A 21009-nucleotide genomic window follows, 5' to 3' on the forward strand; every position below is an offset into this window, starting at 1 on the left:
CGGATAGCTCAAAACTTACTCTGTATCTGCTCAGAAAGGACGCTTAATATGAATCAAGCAATCCATGTTGCTGGAAACTATAACTTCTGACTTACAGGGTTCACTATAGAATTTGAAGTCCGAACTACAGTATTCGACTGTTAAAAATCACTCTAAAGCTAAGTTGTTTGAGGGATGAGGCTGAGACGCTTAGAGATAAGCCTCAGATCACGGGAGTGGCACCTGGCCCAGATGCCTTCAAACCTCGATGTCTTTTATGTTTCTTTTGCAAATATTCATTCTATTTACAACCATATCTATAAACCTATGCAGATTATAATACAAAACAATAAATTATTACAAACTCAAAAGACTCAACATGGAAAAAGGAAAGAAGGCATGGCGAGAGAAAACAGGGCTCCTCTGGAACTTTTATATCAGTGTGGCAATAAAGAGTACGTCAAGTACACAACACAAAGAAAGCTAACAGAGAAACTGAAAGAGATGGAACTTCTGTCGCTGAGAAGATCATAAAGCTTTCCTCCATATATCTCAAAATAGCTAAGCCACAATTTAAATTTCTGACTGCGGTACATCAGGTGATGCAATAACCTAACAATGTCTTCTGCAGCTCTGGGAGGCAGAGGTTGCAATGTGAATGTTTTGCCATTAGAACCAAGTGAGAATAAAAACTTTGAATGTGGATATTGAAGACGTCAAAGGGACAATCTACTTGTGGATTAGGAAGTTGGAGAAGTATAAACATGTATTTTTCGTAGATGTAGTAAATCAATGGGAGGCTTGGATATCGTGAAAGATTCCTTAAGCCATTCCCACAATCCTGTAAATATATAATTTCAAAAAAAAAGTGTCAACAAAAATTCAGAGATGAAAGACCAAGGTAAGAAAAGATGAACTAGGTGGTCGTTTCCATCGGCGACAACAAAATGAAATATAACCTCAAATTCTCAATCAACATAATTAGTGATGCATCAAGAGAAAACCTAGCATTTCGTATACCATTGTCAAAGAATTTTTGGTAGGTAGATACTGTAGATAGAATGAGAAAGAAAAGCAAATCAAGATCTTTACGCACCAGTTTGACCATATGCAAAGCATGTTGCTTTTGTTCGCTGTAAAATGGTAGGAATAATTTGCTCTACAATGTTAGGACTTACGCTAAACCTGGTAAACAAATGCAAAAAGTAACCGAACATTTAATTTATAATATAAACATAACAACTCAAATGGAAAAAGTTTAAGAAGAAAACATAACAATCCACGCAAACTATGAAGATGTAATGACAAAGCCAAAAGGGATACAATGTGGTCTCCTAGGCAAATAACAGTATACCACAACAATCTGAAAATAAGAAATAGTGATTCCAAATGTATATAATACCTCGTCATTTGATACATTCTCATCTAAAATAGCATCGAAACAAAATTCGTGCTTCTCCACATACGCAGTTAAATCCACCTTCATGTCAAAACATAAAATTAATTAACTTACACATTTAGAAACCTATCTATTTCAAGCAAGTAATAAGATTTTTGTACTAACTACAGAGGAACGTAGGTGATAGGTACAACCAACCTTTAGCTTGGGCTCATGGACAGTTAAGTGTGCATCATCAACTACGGATACAATACCTTCTTCCGCGACAGCTCCTTCTTGTTTAAAGGTCTTTTACGTACCTAAGATTGATAATAACATGAAAAATCAGCTTCAACTTCACACGATAAGCCAACAACCCTTGGTTGGAGTAGTAAGAGGTATAATCTTCCACCTTAGATGTCAAGGGTTCGAGGCACGTTGAACATTCCAAAAAAAACTTCACACGATAAGTTTACCTACGATGAAGAATATGGTGTTGTTCTGCAATATCAACAAATATGATCCCGTGCTCAACATAATAATGCATTTCGTATCATATACAAAAATCAAGAATCTTACTAGTTGGGAATCTAACTGCATACATGTATATGCATCAAAACTGAATTTTTAAGATAAACTAAAAAGAAATATTGACAATTCATTCACCCTCTTTTTTTAGAACTTAGTCATTCACCATGTCCCCACATTAAATTCAGAAAGCTATTCCGAAATAAATCACTAAACCAACTTACAACAACTTTAATTTTGGCCAAATTGCTCTCCCTTGTGCCACCCTCTCATTCTGTAGTTGTCTGATAGAAGCCTCTGCTGCTTGCTCTCTTTGTTGTCTACTTACCAAAGCATCAAAGTCATTCTCATACCCCATCAGCTCAGCTGGCATGAATAGTGATGCTTCGAAGGGTCCTGACATAACATCCTGCAGAGGAGATGAATCTGCTGTTAAATGTTAATCAACAAACTCTCATTACTAAAACTATCATCCGAAAAGGTAAAAATTAAGAAAGAGCAAAAAGAAACTTAGATGATGTAGACCGCATAAAAATGAAATCAACAAAGTAAATCGTGAATAATTTATCTACGAACATCTTAGTTCATAGAAAATTTTGTATACGGACTAAATTCAAAAAGCAAGCACCATGAGAAAAAGATAACGCCGCGTAATTCTGCCACTCTAGAATCCTTTGTTAGTACCAACTCTTGACTCCACACTTACTAGATAATATATGAAAAAGCATTCATGATGAGAATTCGCAAACAACTAATGCTATGTAAACATGGGAAAACATATTTTATACGTAAAAACTTGTTTGTTCGAGATGTAAGGCTTGTTTTGTGATCCAACTCAATTAGATAGGAACGTGAAAGGAGTACCTTGAACATTCGGCTTAACTGGTCAGCGCATTCCATCACTAACTGTTGATAATCCAAAACCTTCCGACTCATTATCCATATAATTGAGGCATCAACTGCATATCGTCTATCCTTATCGACATCCGCAATTACTTTCTTCTTATCATCGACAGGAGGGAGAGAAATCGGCAGTATCAAAAGTGATATTTCATCTTCAACGTAAATCAACTTATTCACTCTTACGCTCCAATATTTAAACACTACAAATTCCAAAGGTGTACCAAAATAGAGAATTATATTTTAGACACGACCTATACCAATTCGGAAGAGTGTGAGTGAAAATTGATAAATATCTTCGAACTTCGTATCGACAAGAAATGACAAAGAAAAGGAAATAGACAGACCAGATTTCAGAATATACTCTAACTTTGATCCTCCCCATCTTGTCCGTAAATGTTGAACTGAACTCAAAATACTCGGTTCCTTCTTGAGAATCTTGTATTTCGCACAGGAGAGAGAATGAAGCAATCTAACGGTGTCATTGTCGGTTAAGTTCAACTGAGTCACGATTTCTGAATAACTTAACCTATCTGAATCATTGAATAGCATCAACACAGCCGCCTGTAAACAAAAGAGATAGGTCAAATTTCTTCACTCGGAAATTTCAACTCATTTAATAATTGGAAATTTGCTTAACCTGGGATGTGGTAACCAAGGAATGAAATTTCAGTTTCGGTGGAAATTTCGGTCGGTCCAAAAGTGGAAACGTTTCGTAGAAATGTATCGGTCAGTGTGGAAATGTTACAAATCTACAGAAATGATAGAAATATGATGCAATTATGTATAACAAGATTATTAAACCATAATGAAGCATAAAAATGATTTTTAACATTATCTAATAGTTAGAGGGAGTATTAACAATTGCACTTCCGGGGGTAAATCCAATAATTTATTGGCTATAACACCCAAAAGATAACATTGTTACTGATAATAGTTAATAGTTAACAAACAATGTTAGTTTGAGAAGGTATCGTCAATTACACAGTTATATCAGGGGTGTTACTAAGATAAAATCAATTTAGGCAGTTAATCAAAGCGTATCATTCAAATAGATTGAAAAATAATTAAACACGTAATGTAAAAATCAAGAGAGATCTAAGATAAATAAAGATGAAAAAGACGAAGGAAGGGGATATGTTTCTAGTATTAGTTTCTCCGGTCTTTTTGCTAGATTTCTACTATGTCGGTCGAAATTTCCATCATGTCGGTGGAAATTTCGATCATGTCGGTGGAAACTATGCAGGAAATAGTTGCAAGTGTTATTTCGTGCACCTAATCTCATTTTAGGAAACGTTTCGCGAAATTTCGGTGAAATTTCGGGAAGTTTCATTCCTTGGTGGTAACTATAAGCTCCATAGATTTTGGCTCAAAGTTTCCAATGACGTTACAACTTACAAGTACCGACTGAGTATATCCATGTGAGTTTTCTGTGTTTCGTTTTTCTTTGGTAAAACTCTCGAAAGACTTCCACACACTGGACCTGTAAACGACTTACAATAAGTCGCCAATTTGAATGGAAAAAAGAAAAATGAAAGGAGAAAAGGTAATGAATGTTTACCATCTCTTTGGGTAGGTTTAGACCAAACGATTTATAGCTCGCCCAAAACCCATTAGTCAGGACAGTTACTGACAAGTCAATCCCAAGATTTGAGTACTAACTGCTTTTTAGATATTCCTCAAAGCTGGTCTGACTCTCCCTTGCTAACGTCAAATCAGACATCTGAAAGAGGAAAAGTATGAAAACATCAACCTCGATCTATGATTGAAGTAGTGTCAATAGGGTCCGCATCGACCCTAACGTATCAATACAATGCAATAGTTTTACGTGGCATATGGTGTTGGTCTTTGTTTGCATTATGTCTGAATCAAATGGACCAAAAACGAACCCGAATCACTACTCAAACGAGTCACACAAAAACAAACATTCTTAAATCTGACATAACACAACTCAAACCCTTGAAGCAGATTTCAGACCTACTTGAAAAAAAATACAACCTTAATCTTCCAGCTATTCATAAGTATAACCGAAGATAACCGAAGCAATCTAACACTTTGAACTGTCTCAAGTAAATAGGTACCATAAGAATAAAAGAACCTTGAACACTAGATACCAAATTCTTAGGTAATATAGCTTTCTTTAGACGAACAAAAAATAATGCGGTAGGTGCACAAATCAAACAGGCAATCGAATGATTAGAAAATATGTTACAATAAATGAGTCTACATCAAGGTTTATACTTCTTCTCGTAACTTCTTATTGCCTATCTTTCTAATAGGTACTTCAATTCAAATATTAATTCCAATTATGTTTTATATGTACAATTGTACACTTCTTCAACGTTAATTATATCCTTACGCTGAATGTTAGAGTTCATTGGGATTTATCTCAGCAACTTACCATCCCCTTACTCATGCATGTGAATTGTCCACCAAATTGCTGCTTCATTTTTGACAAAATGCTCCTTTCACGGTCATTATTTGCATTCTTGTCCAAGAGAAGCCGTTGGGCAAGTTTTTTGCTGTAATAAACAAGAGCAAATGGAACCAAAAAATACTTTGTATAACGGTATCTCCACCAATTGATCGAAACAAGTACTAATGTTCTGAAAGAGAACTTTTACCTATAGAATTTGACGAAAAGATCTTTATCACTAATACAAGCAAGCAGCTCTATTGTCTGTAGATAATTTCAGAATTGAAGAACCAAAGATCTTTATACGGAAAACAAACATTCTAAAATCTGACTCATGTCAATTCAGACCTCGAGTCAGATTTCAGATCTAACATAAAAACTCTTAATTGGTGTTTTCGTACTCGATCCTATCTAAACCAGGGAATATAATCAAAAAGTACAAGATCATGGAAACAACCGAATCCAACTTTTTCAAGTCTTCTAACCCCGACCGATAAATGTAGAAACGATTAAGGTATTGAAAACACGAAGAAAGCAATTTGATCATGACTTTATGGTTCCTCCAGTTATCTAATGTATCTCTTAACAAAAGTTTATCATCATGCTTCTCTCTTAAAGATGGCAATAACTAATTAAAGAAGAAAAAGAGTAAATTTGACATATAATTTCTTTCATTTATGGGCTAAAATATAGATGAAAGACACCCAAGAAACCAAACATAGATAAGCAAAAAAAGAGTAAATTTGACATATAATTTCTTTCATTTATGGGCTAAAAACAATAGGTCCACCCCGTTTTGAGTTTTCAAAGCTTTATTAAAAGTGAAGTTTATTTCTCTATAAGTGGGTGGACACCCAACCGACATGTGTATATCTTGTTCTAATATGTAAGCTTTAATAGCAACCATGGCCCTGCAAAAATCTCTGTCGATCTTCTACTTTAGACTAGTCGAAGAGAACAATTTCCGATTGGGATACTAGCGATATCAAGCAAGGTACCTGAACAAGTTGACATTTTCTTGATCTCTCTCCAAATAATCCCGAGCAATAAGATCTTCAATTCGCTTCTTAATGACCTTAGAATCAGGATGTTCATCAAGAATATGGGTTAATATAGAGCAAGCAAATGAGATATACATTTATCTCTTTGACAAATCAGATCTTAAAACAAGTCTTTCATCTCTCATATTCAAACATAAGTTATACGTAAAAACTTGTCTGTTCGAGATGTAAGGCGTGTTTTGTGATCCAACTCAATTAGATAGGAACGTGAAGGAGTACCTTGAACATACGGCTTAGCTGGTCAGCGCATTCCATCACTAACTGTTGGTAATCCAAAACCTTCCGACTTTTCATTATCCGAATAATTGAGGCATCTACTGCATATCGTCTCTCTTTATCGACATCCGCAATTACTTTCTTCTTATCATCGACAGGAGGGAGAGAAACCTGCAGTATCACAAGTGATATTTCATCTTCAACGAAAATTTGCCACAATCAACTTATTCACTCTTATGCTCGAATATTTAAACACTACAAATTCCAAAGGTATGCCAAAATAGAGAATTATATTTTAGACTCGACCTATACTAATTCGGAAGAGTGTGAGTGCAAATTGATAAATATCTTTGAACTTCATATCGACAAGAAATGATAAAGAAAAGGAAATAGACAAACCAGAATTCAGAATAACCCTAACCTTGATCCTCCTCATCTTGTTCGTAAATGTTGAATTGAACTCAAAATAGTCTGTTGGAGAGATGGTTTTGGTACTCGGTTCCTTCTTGAGAATCTTGTATTTCGCCCAGGAGAGAGAATGAAGCAATCTAACGGTGTCATCGTCGGTTAAGTTCAATTGAGTCACGATTTCTGAATACCTTAACCTATCTGAATCATTGAATAGCATCAACGCAGCCGCCTGTAAACAAAAGAGATAGGTCAAAGTCAAATTTCTTTCACTTAGAAATTTCAACTCATTTAACAATAGAAAATTTGCTTAACCTGAGATGTGGTAACTACCTCTGCAAGTAGCTCGGTGTCATCCACAGCATGAAGATCCAAAAGCCCAGCACCAAATTCACCTCTGAGTTCAGGGGAGAAGAAGCCTTCTGTTGTAGGCACCGCTCCTGAGCTTTAGCAGTCGGCATGTATGGTTCTGAACCAGAGTCTCCATTAAAATTAAGGTTCCCCAATAGTTTTTGTTTTTCTTCAGCAGTCTGCGCTCCATAACCCTTCAATAATACCAAAGCTCCAGCATTACAACGTAAGAACCACAACAATACAAGACGCCTAATGTACAAAAATAAATAAAATGTATATCTTTTTAAAAACAAAGATGCTAATCCATTTATGCCCACTCTATTCACAAATGTACTCTCCATGCATAGTCTAAAATCCAAGTGATATTGAAGGGCTACCTTGGATGATAAAAGATTAAGCAAGGAAGTACATCAACCGAATTACAAGATTGCATATTTTGAATTTTGAAATAAAAAAGAAGTGTTCAACTTGCATAAAGGTAAGCACAAAGAATAAAAACCAAAAAATGAAAATATATATAAGAACTCATTGCCCTGAAACCTAATGCTGCATGTGTAATAGGACCCATCAGCCGCAGATGCAAACAGCACATAACTGTGTATCGTGGGGGCAATTAGCAAGATATGGGACTTATTACTCGCAATATCAGTGCAAATTCAACCATGGGCCGCAGCGTGTCGAAGGGTGACCCTAAACATCAATGTTGGTTCTGTAAATAGCCAATTGAACAGATATCTAACTAAAATAGTAGAAGGGGATGAGTATAGGCCGTTTCAGCTTTCCAGTACCTGCATCAGTAGGTTTGGTACGAGCCAATGATCGACACCAGTAGAAGTCAAGGGAGATGCCAGATTCTGTAACCCAGCAGACTGGAGCCAGCTTGCCAAGACAGCATCACCTGCATCACTAGATGTGCCAGCACCACCAGGATGGCCATAAAGAGCAGCCGCAGAAGCGGTGGCATTGCTCTCTTGCAAATGGCCGCCCATCTGGCGCTGCGACCAGCGTTGAGGAGCCAATTTTACACTTTAATATAGATCGAGCAAATGAGATATACATTTATCTCTTTGATAAATCAGATCTTAAAACAAGTCTTTCATCTCTCATATTCAAACATAAGTTATACGTAAAAACTTGTCTGTTCGAGATGTAAGGCGTGTTTTGTGATCCAACTCAATTAGATAGGAACGTGAAAGGAGTACCTTGAACATACGGCTTAGCTGGTCAGCGCATTCCATCACTAACTGTTGGTAATCCAAAACCTTCCGACTTTTCATTATCCGAATAATTGAGGCATCTACAGCATATCGTCTCTCTTTATCGACATCCGCAATTACTTTCTTCTTATCATCGACAGGAGGGAGAGAAACCTGCAGTATCACAAGTGATATTTCATCTTCAACGAAAATTTGCCAAAATCAACTTATTCACTCTTACGCTCGAATATTTGAACACTACAAATTCCAAAGGTATACCAAACATGTAGTTTGAACATGAATCATCTAGACTCCAACAATAAGCTTTAGAAGAATAGAAAGCCATAATGTCTTTAAGAATAGCTGCCTTGAAATAATCAACTCATTTGCATAACAATCCATATTCCTCTTTCCAATTTTAACATAAATATCAAAAACATTACTTACCAAATCTCGGTCAATCTGCTCTCCCTCGTACTCTTGCTTGATCTAATGGAAAATAAGTTGTTAACACTTACACATTACCTGCAATTGAGGAAAAAAAAGACTTCGATTCATTTAGTACCAGAGAAATTACAAAATCTCAGCAACTTACCATCCCCTCCATCTTGCATGTGAATCGTCCACCAAATTGCTGCTTCATTTTTGACAAAATGCTCCTTTCAAGGTCATTATTTGCATTCTTGTCCAAGAGAAGCCGATGGGCAAGTTTTTTGCTGTAATAAACAAGAGTAAATGGAACCAAAACTCACTATGTATAACGGTATCTCCACCAATTGATCGAAATAAGTACTAATGTTCTGAAAGAGAACTTTTACCCATAGAATTTGACGACAAGATCTTTATCACTAATATAAGCGAGCAGCTCTATTGTCTGTAGATAATTTCAGAATTCAAGAACCGAAATAAAGTGGACTCAGCAGCGGTGAATGGAAACAATAATCATAATCAATGAGTTAAAAAAAGCCCGCTTTCCATTGTTTCTTCCACATAGTCACCGTCGTTCAAGTGCTCTCTTCCGCCCTTATTAAGAACATTATCGAAGAAAGTAGCCAGAAATTCTGCAGTTGAGCTCCCAGCTAGACCCTTACTGCAAAACTCCTCAAAAGCCTTTTGAAATACGTAATGTACCACAAAAGGAACTTGTCAGAAGAAAAAAAAGGTAAACCAAAAGAACCAGTCAACCATGAGGATAAGAGAAAACCTTGTGAAAAAATTAATGATTCTTGAAGCAATCTTTCACACATGCCAGGTACTTCTCATGCAACTTTATTAATTCTCTTATAAAAACCTGTGGAGTTATAACCAATTCAGAGTCCATTACCGATAGTTATTCTAAATTCTTAGGCTACTAACTGAAAACTCGCAACTCACAGGTTGTGAACCAACTGCGTCTCTTCTATCTGCCTGCGAAGAATATAAATGTTAATTTTATCTCTTGAAGTTGCATAATATAGACTCGATGAACGAGTTTCCAGACTAACGAGAAAAGGTTGTGTTAATAACAAACCTTCTTGTTCATGGCTACATCTTTTGATTGTTTGAGAAAAGCAGTGCCTTTCGCAACAACATACTGCATTAGAGGAACACCAGAGAATGCAGAAAACTCAAAATTATATAGAAGTGACCCATCGAAAAGAGCCTCTAAAATTTTAAACTGAAAAGGAAAAAGAAATTCTGACCTGCTTAAATAAATTAGATATAGGTTCCAGGCAAGGTATTTTCGAGAAGAGTGTATACAGCCCTGAGAAGTACTCCATCAGAGTAAACATCACACGCTTAATAATTTTCTACAAACCAAGAGTAGCATAAGGTGAATTACAACAAATACCTTATCATCTCTAGGCATTGCTAGCCATATAGTGTGTTCCTTCTCAAGCAGTCGAATTGCATTTACAGATAACTCGTGCTGCACTATTTACAAAGAAAAGGCGTACCAAATGGGTTAGAATCAAAGTAAGAAAAGTTTTATGTTACTTTAGTAAGTAACTTCTTACGCCCCTATAAGATTTCGTTTTCTAGGTAACATGGATACTCCTTTAATTCTAATTTTTGTTGTGTTGGACTTTTGGATCTCATCAGGTACTCATAGGACAATCACTTCAGTAGGTTTCCCTGCAATAACATATTTTGTGCTTTAACCTAATTCCTCTAAAACCAACTTCTGAGATCATAAACCAAGTGCTTTTCACTATAGTTGACCAATACTTAAAGTAAAAGTTAAAACTTGAACAGGGTTGTAGTTTATATTTACATCTTTGTGTACTGCTAGCTGCTACAATCTTGTTAGGTCAATCTAGCTAGGTTAATGTCTTTGACACTTTTCTATGTAGTGTAACAACACTCGATCAAAACTAAATGTTGGAAGTAAGAAAACGAAGGGCCTAGTACATAAGGCTACAATGTAATCCGTATAGAGTCATGGCCCCGTTTTATCGTTATTTCACGCACCGCGCCCAACACCCCGTACTAGTGTACGATGGCGCTGCATGTACTAATGTATATACTATATAATACTCTGCTATTGGAAATACTTGACACCTTAGTTTTCACGCCAGCAATGAGCAATAATGTCCTCATCGGCCTGAATGTCATGGAGAAGTTATTTATCATCTCCATTGTCTCTAAGGCATATATACTAACAGGAAAAATAAACCGAAATAAAAACGATCCTGTTCATATATTCGAATCTAAAACAAACTTACTCGAATCAATAGATCTATCAATTGATTAACAAACTTACTCGATCTAATAAACCGAAATAAAAACGATCCTGTTCATATATTCATCCATATCTAAACCCTAAAGATAAGAGAGATAGTGCAGATGAGATTACCTGAATGATTCGAAGCTCTTCCTTAATCAATGGAACTATAAATGGAAGTAAGCAGTCGTAAATCAAGCTCTTCCTTAATAAACCGAAATGAAAACGATGCTAGTTCGTATCTAACCCTAAAGATAATAGAGAAACGATAGAGAAATTGAGTTTAGAGAGAGAGAAAAAAAAGGCTAAAAAGTAACTTTTTTATTATAGTAGTATTATTCATTAGACCTCCAATTGTTACTTATTTACAATCCTAGGTACAGACACCTCTTCTTCGTCTTCTTCTTCTGATCAGTTGTTCTTCCATGATCGATTAGTTCTTCAACTTTTATTTACAGACAATTCAACACTTCTTATTCTTCTTCTTATTCTAGCTAAACTAAAAGTAAACAGAGACTTGAGACTTCTTCATCTCTTCACGAACAGTAGTTTTCTTCATTTATTTATGGATCGATCAACATTGTTGACTTCTTCTTCTTCATCTCTTCACGAACAGTAGTTTTCTTCATTTATTTATGGATCGATCAACATTGTTGACTTCTTCTTCTTCTTCATCTCTTCACGAACACGAACAGTAACAGTAGTTGTCTTCATATTGATGGGTACTTCAACTTTTATTTAAAGAAAATCCTAATTAGGTCAAACTCTTCATTTTATTTTTGGATCAATCGACATTGTTAACTTCTTCTTCTTCCTGAATTCCTCAATCAACATAGTGAATTTCTCACTAGTTTTTCTTCGATCTCTTTCTTGATCTCTTTCTTGATGGATCAGAATCAGAAGAATCAGATGAATCAGAAGAATCGATAATCATATAATCCATAGTAGTTTCAACATTGTTTTCATGAGGGTTAGCAGTCTTTTCTAAATGAGCGATCTTTTTAAGTAAATTTGAATTAGTCAAATCACTCATTTCTAATTTCTTCGTTACTTGTACCAGATCTTCATGGATTTTCTCCTTAAATTTCAGAATATTAGAGAATCTCATATTCCATTTCTCTGATCTTTTATCTTTAATTTTCATTTCACTCTTGAGATGGTCTAATTCATTATTAGTGGCTTGAAGATCTACTTTAAGTTGTTCATATTCAATTACCTTCAGATTCAATTGATTTTCCATATCAATCAATAGTTGATTCTTAGCTTCAAACTCGGTTCTGATTTCTTCATACTCTGCTAATTTCAGATTCAATTGATTTTTTTGATCAATCAGTAGTTCATTCTTAGCTTCAAGATCAGTTCTATTTTGCTCATATTCAACCAGGTTGAGATTCAATTGATTTTTCAGATCACTCACTACTTGATTCTTAGCTCCAAGCTCGGTTCTGATTTTTTCATACTCTCCTAATTTCAAACGCAATTGATTTTCCACTTCAATCAGTAGTTGATTCTTAGCTTCAAGATCGGTTCTATTTTGTTCATATTCAGCTACTTTGAGATGCAGTTTCTCATCCAGCTCGATTAGTTGTTCTTTTAGCTTCTGGTTCAGAGGCGATTGTTCCTCCATCTTTGTTCTAACTTCTTCAGATGTTTTCAGTTGTTGCTCCAACGACTTCAATCTTTCTTTCAGTATGCCATTGTGTTTTACAGTATCAGCCTTTAACCTGAGCAATTGTTCATCCTTCTCTTGAAGCTTTGATCTATTCTCATGAATTTCTTTCTTCAGCTTCTCTTTCTCATGAAATTCTTTCTCCAAATTTATCAATTGCTCTTTCAACTTTTCATTCTCACTTTTTAGAGAGCTTTTCTCATTCATTAATTTCCTGATCTTTTCTGCTTCTGTTCTTAGTTGACCGGGAGCTGTAAATTTTTTCTTCTTACTATTAGTATCTTCATTCTTATTCGATTCTTCGTCATTTTTGTAAGAAACCTGAGGCGGATGATCTTCTTCCATGTTCTGATTCTAGAGAGACGAGAGAGGAGAGAGAAATTCTAGAGAGAGAAACTGAAGATTTTAGACAACAGAGAAGAAAGACCTGGCCTTGAAATAGGATTAAAATCTCTATTTATAGAGTATGATGATTCAATAGAGAAAGGAGCGGGAAATTAGAGTTAGTTATAAATTTGACCCTACTCTTCGATCCTGATAAAAGAAACTGAGAAAATATAATTACTTAAAAAGAAAGGCAAAGGAAAAAGTCAACTCATTTTGACTAAGAAAACTTTCAGAGCAAGCTATTCCAAATACCCTAACTCAGAATGAACAATTGGGGTTAGAGAGAGAGAGAGAGAAACTAGAGCGATAACTGGTTGTCTTGGTTTGGTAAGTCTTTTTCTCCTCTTTCTTGTAATTTTCCTAGTACTATTGTAGATGAGTTGAAATTGATTAGACATTTGAAATATACGAGTTTTAAAATTACTCTACTATAAATGTTTGGTATATTCAAATTGGTTCTTCTTCTTCTTCTTCTTCCAGTATACTCTAATTCTCCCATTTTGATGCCCTAGTTTCAGTCTCAGATAGGCGGCCAAGTGAATCTGACTCTTGGTGGTATAGACTTGAAGAATTCTTAGTACGAGTCTATGACAATAGTGAACATTCATACAAACGCAACTTGTGCTGCTGGCTGATATGCGGAATGGTTTCTTACATGATTTACTGTTTTTTTAAAAATATGGTTATTACAGTAGTAGAGTATGGGTTCGTACATCCATAAAACTTGTCTTCAGTTACTGTCAATACCCATTCTTCTGAAACCGTCAATTCCCATTTGACTGCCAAAGAAACAAGAAAGTTCATTTTTTGGTGCCACAGAGCCTCAACTCTTCTTCCTTTCAGATGATTTGTTATAATAATTCGTGTTATTGCTAGGGAGGAATCAATTCAGTTCTAACGAGGATGCACATGTTGTCGGTGACTGTGTTTAGGTATCTCTTCCTTGTGACTCATGCTTAATTTGCAATGACTACACAATGCTTGTTCCTTATGTTGTGCAGTTGCATGCTTACCCATATTATGTTTATGTGCAGTATGAGCTTAGAGAGCTACCCTCGTCTCCAGTTCCTGCATCTTGCTGTATTTCCTTACTGGAGGCATCCAGTAAGTTCGTCTTATAGATGTTCTTGTCTACTTCTAGTTAAATGACAGTTTTTAATGCCAACAATCATTCTAAATTGATTGAAGGGTAACTTTTTATTCTCAAGTAATTTTAGGAACATGTCTATATTTGTATATTTGGACATACTATTTGGTGGACGTGTTCTTCATGTCTCAGTGTTGATACCTAGCTAGGTCGGGAGTACAACCAAAGCTATGTCTTGTAAAGGCTATTGAGTAAGAACTTCATTTTTCTGCAACTGCAAACTCAAGAAACTTGAAGCTGCAAACCATGAAAATAAGCTACCCTCTGGGGGTATCACATTCGCAAGGGGCGATTTTATTCACTACTGATATTCTTCATTCTACTTATTCTTTCTATTAATTCATCTCTATTACTTACGTATGATATATTCATGTAGTTGCTTTTTTGTTGCACTTGATAAGGAATCGAACAAAAGGAATCTCAACTTAGGGCTTCTTGCAATATTTGAGACATTTCCGCAACCAAATCAGCGATTGTTACAGAAGTCATGAACATACTGATGAAACTTATTATTGAGATATGGTTTACTATGCTCTAAGACACAAGGGCATGATGCTACACACCCTAATCATCATGGAAGTAGAAATTACAATCTTACCTCTTCTAAAGTCCTGATTTTGAATCCTATCTGACTAGCATTAATTAAAAATGAAAAATCTGACTTCTGTTTATTTTGCCCAGAATTCGGAAAATGATGCATATTGTTGCTGCTCATGCTTCTGAGAATCGGATGACTCCATCTGCTCTTGCTGCTTGCATGGTTCCTTGTTACGACACCCACTATTGGCTGGTGAATGTGAGTTGGAGGATGACTTTGATACGTGTGATATTTCAGCTCAGCTTCTTGCTGCAGCAAATGCTGCTAATAATGCTCAAGCCATCATTACAATTCTGTTCGAGGATTATGACCAAATCTTTAACGTAAGTTTCATTAGACCAGTTTATAACATGATTTTTTGAATGGTATTGGAAGAAGATATGACTCAATGTCATTTCCCCTCCTATTCATAAATATAAATTATTGTCACCCTGATTTATTGAATCTAAAACCTATGGGTTATCGAACCATACGTCTCTTTTAGTTAGATTATCGAACAATGTGAGTTGGCCTATTGTTTCTTGTATTTTTCTCTTTTAGTTAGATTATAGGTATTTTGTACAAGGATTTTTTTTTATCGAAATGTGCATACGACATACTTATGTGCATCAAAATAACTTATAGTAAGTAACTAAGTACTGACACTCCTGCTTGCCATTAGTCTGGGCTTTGTTATGTTACCACTCCAGTAACCTGAAATGTTTTGGTTAATGAGAACAAGAAATGTTAATACCTGAATCACTAGCTTATATTTTACAGCCACGGAAGAATCTCTCAGTGGAATCATTTGACTCATCTTGAGAAGAAAAGTAAGTTTTGCCCTTTTTTACCTTTGTGTCAGATCCAGTGTTCATCTCTCTCTTTGTAACTTGAAAAAAATGTAATTCCAGTAAGAAAAATAGGACGCAAGCAGCTTGTTTATCAGGCAGATTTTGGGTGGATTTAAATCAGTATATCTCTTACTAACATTTTGGGCGAAATGTTGGCTTTATGCATTGAATTTTTTCGGGCAGATTTTGCCCATATTTATCGAGCACTCCATCATATCTGTTTCTGTAAACACACAATTGGTAGAGATGTATCATGTGAATATAGTTCCTCGGACATGGGCAGAGCCAGGATTTTAAGTTAGGGTGCGCTAGTCTAGAAGTAAAGGGCCAAATAAGAATTAGACAGAAAATAAGGGGCAAAGTTAAAGGGCGATTTATGAAAATGGGGCAGAGAGGACGGCCAAACGTGGACTGGATAGAAAATAGATGGTCAAGGAAGAATTAACAGTAAAAGAAAACGAGACATGAGAGATATCACGGACTCACAGGCGGGATTTGAACCTTGGTTGTTCCGGCAAAAGCTAAGTCGCCATCTTGCCTAAGCTGGCTTTCTGATGTCATATTGTTCTAAATTCTAATAACTATACAAATTGACCCCTGACTACAGTTGGCTCTGCCCATGTCCTCCCGCTCTTCCTCAGTCCGAGTTTGGGCACCGAAAGTAGCATAAATCATGTGGTCCGCGTCAGTTTATTCTACACAAAAATGGTCTCTCACAATATATATATATATATAAATATATATATATTGTGAGAGACCATTTAGTGTAGAATAAACAAGATCTCGATTGTTTGGGTGAACAGTTGTCATGAATTTTATTTCTTACCTTAATATTCATGCACATTCCTTATGTGAGCATTGAGCGTCGACATACTAATGCAAATATGGTTCTTCTTTTGTGGTTCATGATATTATTTGATCTCAGTTGGTTATTTTGATTTAGATAATTACCTGATGGATACAAAACACATTTGCCTTGTTAGATTTTGGAAATGGATCCAGAAAATGAAGCAGTGGTCTTGAGGAAGATGGTGTTAAACCTTCCACACGCCAGTTAAGCAATTTTTTTTTCCGAATGATTTTTAATTCCCCAATTGGTCATGAAGGTTTATTATTAACTTAGCTTAATTTTGGATGCTAAAGCAAATGGTTCAGTTATTATTTAATTTAAGCCTTTTCCTAATGTGTCCGAGGGATGTGCTGTTGAGGATATTTCGATTACGAATGAATCATTATTAATGCTCTAATTGTCCACATCTATCTTCTCGAACAAGTTAGGACTAATAAATGTTTTTATCAGTGTTTTGTACCGAGTGTCTGTACTCATTCATCTCAGCATCTTTCCGTAATGGTCTTCTTTTTGGGTTAATTGTGTCAGTGGTTTGAATTTATATACTTACTTTTTCCTATAATTGACATGTTACGTTGTTCTTCAAACTTCTCAAATAATTAATATGGTTCTTCAGGTTGGCTTACAATGGAGAGTTCCCGTGATGGGGTTATGACTTGCCCGAATTGCCGACGAACCGAAAGAGGGGAGTGGCGGTTCGCCAATCGCGCTCAGCCACCTGTTTTTGAGATAGCCGAGGGGCCAGAGACTCTCTTAGCTCCAAGCGAGATGGTAAGAACAATAGGTTTTATTTGTGAAGTAAGTTTGGTCCGTCTTTAATATTGATGATTTTGTTCTGGTTCGTATTCGAAATGTTTTCATTTCTAGTGTTTCTTAGTACACGAATGATTCGATCTACCCTATGACTAGAAATGATACTTAACTTTTTTAGAATTATTGAAAACAAGTTATTTCAGTTGATTACTGGTGGAATTCTAGATTTCATAAGACCGACTCGTCTATCACGATTCATCAGGACATGCAGATTGTTGCATATGTGGACTGTGGTTATGTTAGAAACAAGTACTAAAAATCCATTTCAACAAAAAAATGTACTAAAAATTCATAGAACTAGGTGGGATAGGAGAATATACTGAGATGATGAATAGCGATGATGATAGAGATCATACTGAGAATTCCAGGATGTGTTGAGTCGACATCGAGGTGCCAAACGACTCCGTCGATAAAAGCTATCGGGAGTCATCAGCCAGTTATGCCCGATGTACCTTTGACAGAGAGGAAGCGGGAGATCCACCTGTAGCTCCATCCGGTTCCAATGAATTGTAAAGGACTGGTATTACGTGTGGCATCAGCAAATAGTGCAAAACTGAGGAAGTCTTCTTTGGTGAATTAACTCCGATTCGATCCGCCCCCTGGCTGGGAGGCATCTACCTAATCCGTTCCGGAAAGAAAGATATTAGCTTAGCGGGGTTGGGTAGATCGTGCAACACTTTAGTCAGTTCTAGTCTCATTTGAGTACTTGTTTTTGTTCGAAGCAACTAACTGAATTTCTGACATTAATGAATCCTAACGGTCAATTATATTTGGTATTTCTTATTTTGGGTACCCATATTTCGGTGTTTTCCTCTATGTAGACCAAGCTTTGATACTCTCATTTGAATACTTGTTTTCCTCTGTGTTTTTCATAGCATTCCATTCGATTTTTAGGTTCTGTTAGGGATTACAGATTACTTCCTTTCGATTACTCTGTTAGAATTGGAACTGAGTGAAGTTTGTTATTATATTTGCAGAGGCGAAACTCTCATTTCTATTCTGATAGTGGCTAATGAACCAAGGAAAGAAGAAGGAAGTACTTGGATTGTGGATATTACTTTACCAGTTATTTTTTCAATGTGTCTAGAATTCTAGATGAGGTTCTTCAAAACGGTGATCGGTCAAGAGAAATTCTTCAATGCAGTCTTGAATTCTATCTCGTTTGTGTTTATCATTTCGGTTATCCTTTTCCTGTTCGCAATTGTGTTTATAGGTTGGGATTTCAGTCTTCAAATTTTGATGTGTTTATAGGGTATGAGTTGGATTTAGTCTTGATTTCTGATATGAGTTAATAAGCTGAGCTGGATTTCAGTCTTCAAAATTTTGATGTGTTTATAGGTTATGAGTTGGATTTCAGATTTTCAGTCTTGAAGTTTGATTTGTGTTTTCAGGATATGAGTTGGATTTCAGTCTTAAAATTTTGATATGTGTTTATAGGTTATGAGTTGGATTTAAGTCTTGAAGTTTGATTTGAGTTTTTAGTATATGAGTTGGATTTCAGTCTTCATATATTTTGATGTATTTATAGGTTATGAGTTGCATTTCAGTCTTGAAGTATGATTTGTGTTTTTAGGCAATTAGTTGGATTTCAGTCTTAACGTTTGATTTGTGTTTATAGGTTATATGTTGGATTTCTGTCTTAAACTTTGATTTTCATCGATAGTTTTTCACATTAAGATGTGGTTGTGTCCATTTCAAAAGATAGGAATCTTGTATGTCGATAACAATTGTGTGGAACTTTGGATACTACAATTATTTGTATCATGATTTCTTACAGACTGTAATAGTCATGGTGTTTAACTACAACAAATGGCATCATGGAGTGCTCAAATTGTCGCAAGCCGAGTGTGGAGAGTGGCGTTTTTCCAATCACTCTCAGCCACCTGTTCATGATGTAGAGCTAGACGAGGGCTAGCATATTCTAACGCGTACACTGAGATGGTAAAAATCCAGGTTTATCAGTGCAATAAGTTCGATCCATCTTTAATGTTTGTTATTTTGTTCTGGTTCTTGTACGACATTGTTTTTCATTTTCTACTGTTTCTTAGTACACAAATGATAAAATCTACACTGTGACTAAAAATCAATTTTACTAGGAATAATTCTAGTTTTCGTCAGACCGACTCGTCTACCTCGATTCATCAGGACATGCAAACATGTAGTTATTGAATATTCATACTCCAATGATATAGTAATCCCTTGACATCTTCTACTTGAACTGCACATTCCATATTTGATTCCTTGAAGATCTTATTATTCCTATCCTTCCATATGCACGACACTATGAATCACTAGTCATACATTTGTTTTACTTTTAATGAATGCCTAATCATGAGCGAAAACATATGATTCCAAACTTGGCTTACAGAAGGTCGCACGGAGGCCCTCTCTGTTCGAAATAAATGCCCTCACAGATTGAGGAAATATTTGCTCTTTAACCCAGTGGTCTCCATCTGATCTACTGCATCCTGTGTCTCCACTATTCGAGTTAGTTTGCTCTTTGACCCTAGTTTAATTGATACCTTCTTAGCTGATAGTTTCTAAGTTATTATGTCATGATGTTGCTAACTCATCTGATAGAGTTATAATGTCGATCAAGGCCACCATTTTCTAATATGTAAAGTCTCCCAATCTCGATGATTTTATAGTTTATTTTTCGTGCTTCCTAAGCACTCGGTTAATATATTATCTTCTTTGAAAAAAAAATCTAAGATATGACTTGCGCGTACGAACTACTAAAATGTGATGATCTGTAAATTACACAAGATTTTTCTCGGCCAAATTGTATGCAATGAACTCAGTGAACTCTTTTAAATCCTGCGTGGATGTCTTTCTTGTTTAAAATTTTATTTCTTTGAAATCATTGATTGCGATTTATATCTCCTCTAAGTGACTTAACTATATATAGGATATTATAATTTATTACTAGGGAGGGCTGCAGTTTTTGGCAAAAGCTCTTGGCGAGTTTCTCACATGATTAGTATGAGAATTTGGATCATCTGTTATATATGTTTTGGCCATTGGTAGGTAGAGATGAGTTTCTCGAACGTTGTTTGACACAGGATCATCTGATAGTCGATCCAAATTCAGATCTTGAAGACATTGAAAGGAATGGTTAAATGACCTATGTCAGTTAGTGTCAAGCAAAGGTCATATGACATGGTTGTGAGTGTCACTAGACTGAAGTCAAAAGTCTTCGGACATTTGGGTGTCTATAAGGACTGCACCCCATCTTCACTTCGAGGGAGCCATTGCTCTGTCTGGAGTGACGGCTTTCTGAGTCCAGATATAGGTGGTGTTTCTAGGCACTTGCAGTCCAACGCCTTTGATCGAAGTGGTCTCTGTAGCCATATTGATGGCGCCAATAAAAAGACTTTTCCTGTGACACGAATTAGCCTGGGAGAGGGGAAGGTTCTCATGATAGAGACTGTGTTTGAGTAGAACAAGGGGTAGTTTGCTGCTTGTACTTCTTTTTGGATCTAGAATAGTGAATCTAGGGTTTAACCTGTGGGAATCAATCAGACTGGATGGACCATGTTTTTGTATTATCTCGACGACATGTAGTTCAATCACCA

At 35.9% G+C, this 21009-nt stretch overlaps 1 long non-coding RNA gene and 1 pseudogene across 5 annotated transcripts; one reads left to right on the forward strand and one right to left on the reverse strand.

Moving 5' to 3' along the window:
* Positions 1 to 379: 379 nt before the first annotated feature.
* Positions 380 to 11431, reverse strand: LOC147535964 (uncharacterized; annotated as a pseudogene). Its single transcript, XR_015225302.1, has 23 exons — positions 11273 to 11431; positions 10268 to 10350; positions 10119 to 10180; positions 9947 to 10009; positions 9811 to 9843; positions 9641 to 9727; positions 9255 to 9546; positions 9032 to 9152; positions 8884 to 8961; positions 8443 to 8610; positions 8029 to 8235; positions 7202 to 7431; positions 6900 to 7118; positions 6482 to 6649; positions 6200 to 6288; positions 5187 to 5307; positions 3133 to 3349; positions 2750 to 2988; positions 2110 to 2294; positions 1577 to 1677; positions 1382 to 1459; positions 1076 to 1164; positions 380 to 820 (listed from the first exon to the last, which is right to left on the reverse strand). The product of XR_015225302.1 is annotated as an uncharacterized LOC147535964 (transcript).
* LOC147535965 (uncharacterized) lies at positions 11411 to 18980 on the forward strand. 4 transcript variants are annotated; one of them, XR_015225306.1, is made up of 8 exons: positions 11411 to 13523; positions 13715 to 14128; positions 14231 to 14300; positions 14745 to 15264; positions 15701 to 15750; positions 16755 to 16824; positions 17238 to 17392; positions 18412 to 18980. It is a non-coding gene; the product is annotated as an uncharacterized LOC147535965 (long non-coding RNA). The 4 variants fall into 4 exon arrangements; XR_015225304.1 differs by having other exon boundaries at positions 11495 to 13523; positions 13709 to 14128; XR_015225303.1 differs by having other exon boundaries at positions 11495 to 13523; positions 14073 to 14128.
* The last annotated feature ends 2029 nt before the right edge of the window (positions 18981 to 21009 follow it).

The sequence above is a fragment of the Eschscholzia californica genome, unplaced genomic scaffold, assembly GCF_041429995.1.
Source record: "Eschscholzia californica isolate CP2 unplaced genomic scaffold, dmEscCali1.0.p SCAF_5, whole genome shotgun sequence".
Taxonomy (NCBI): domain Eukaryota; kingdom Viridiplantae; phylum Streptophyta; class Magnoliopsida; order Ranunculales; family Papaveraceae; genus Eschscholzia; species Eschscholzia californica.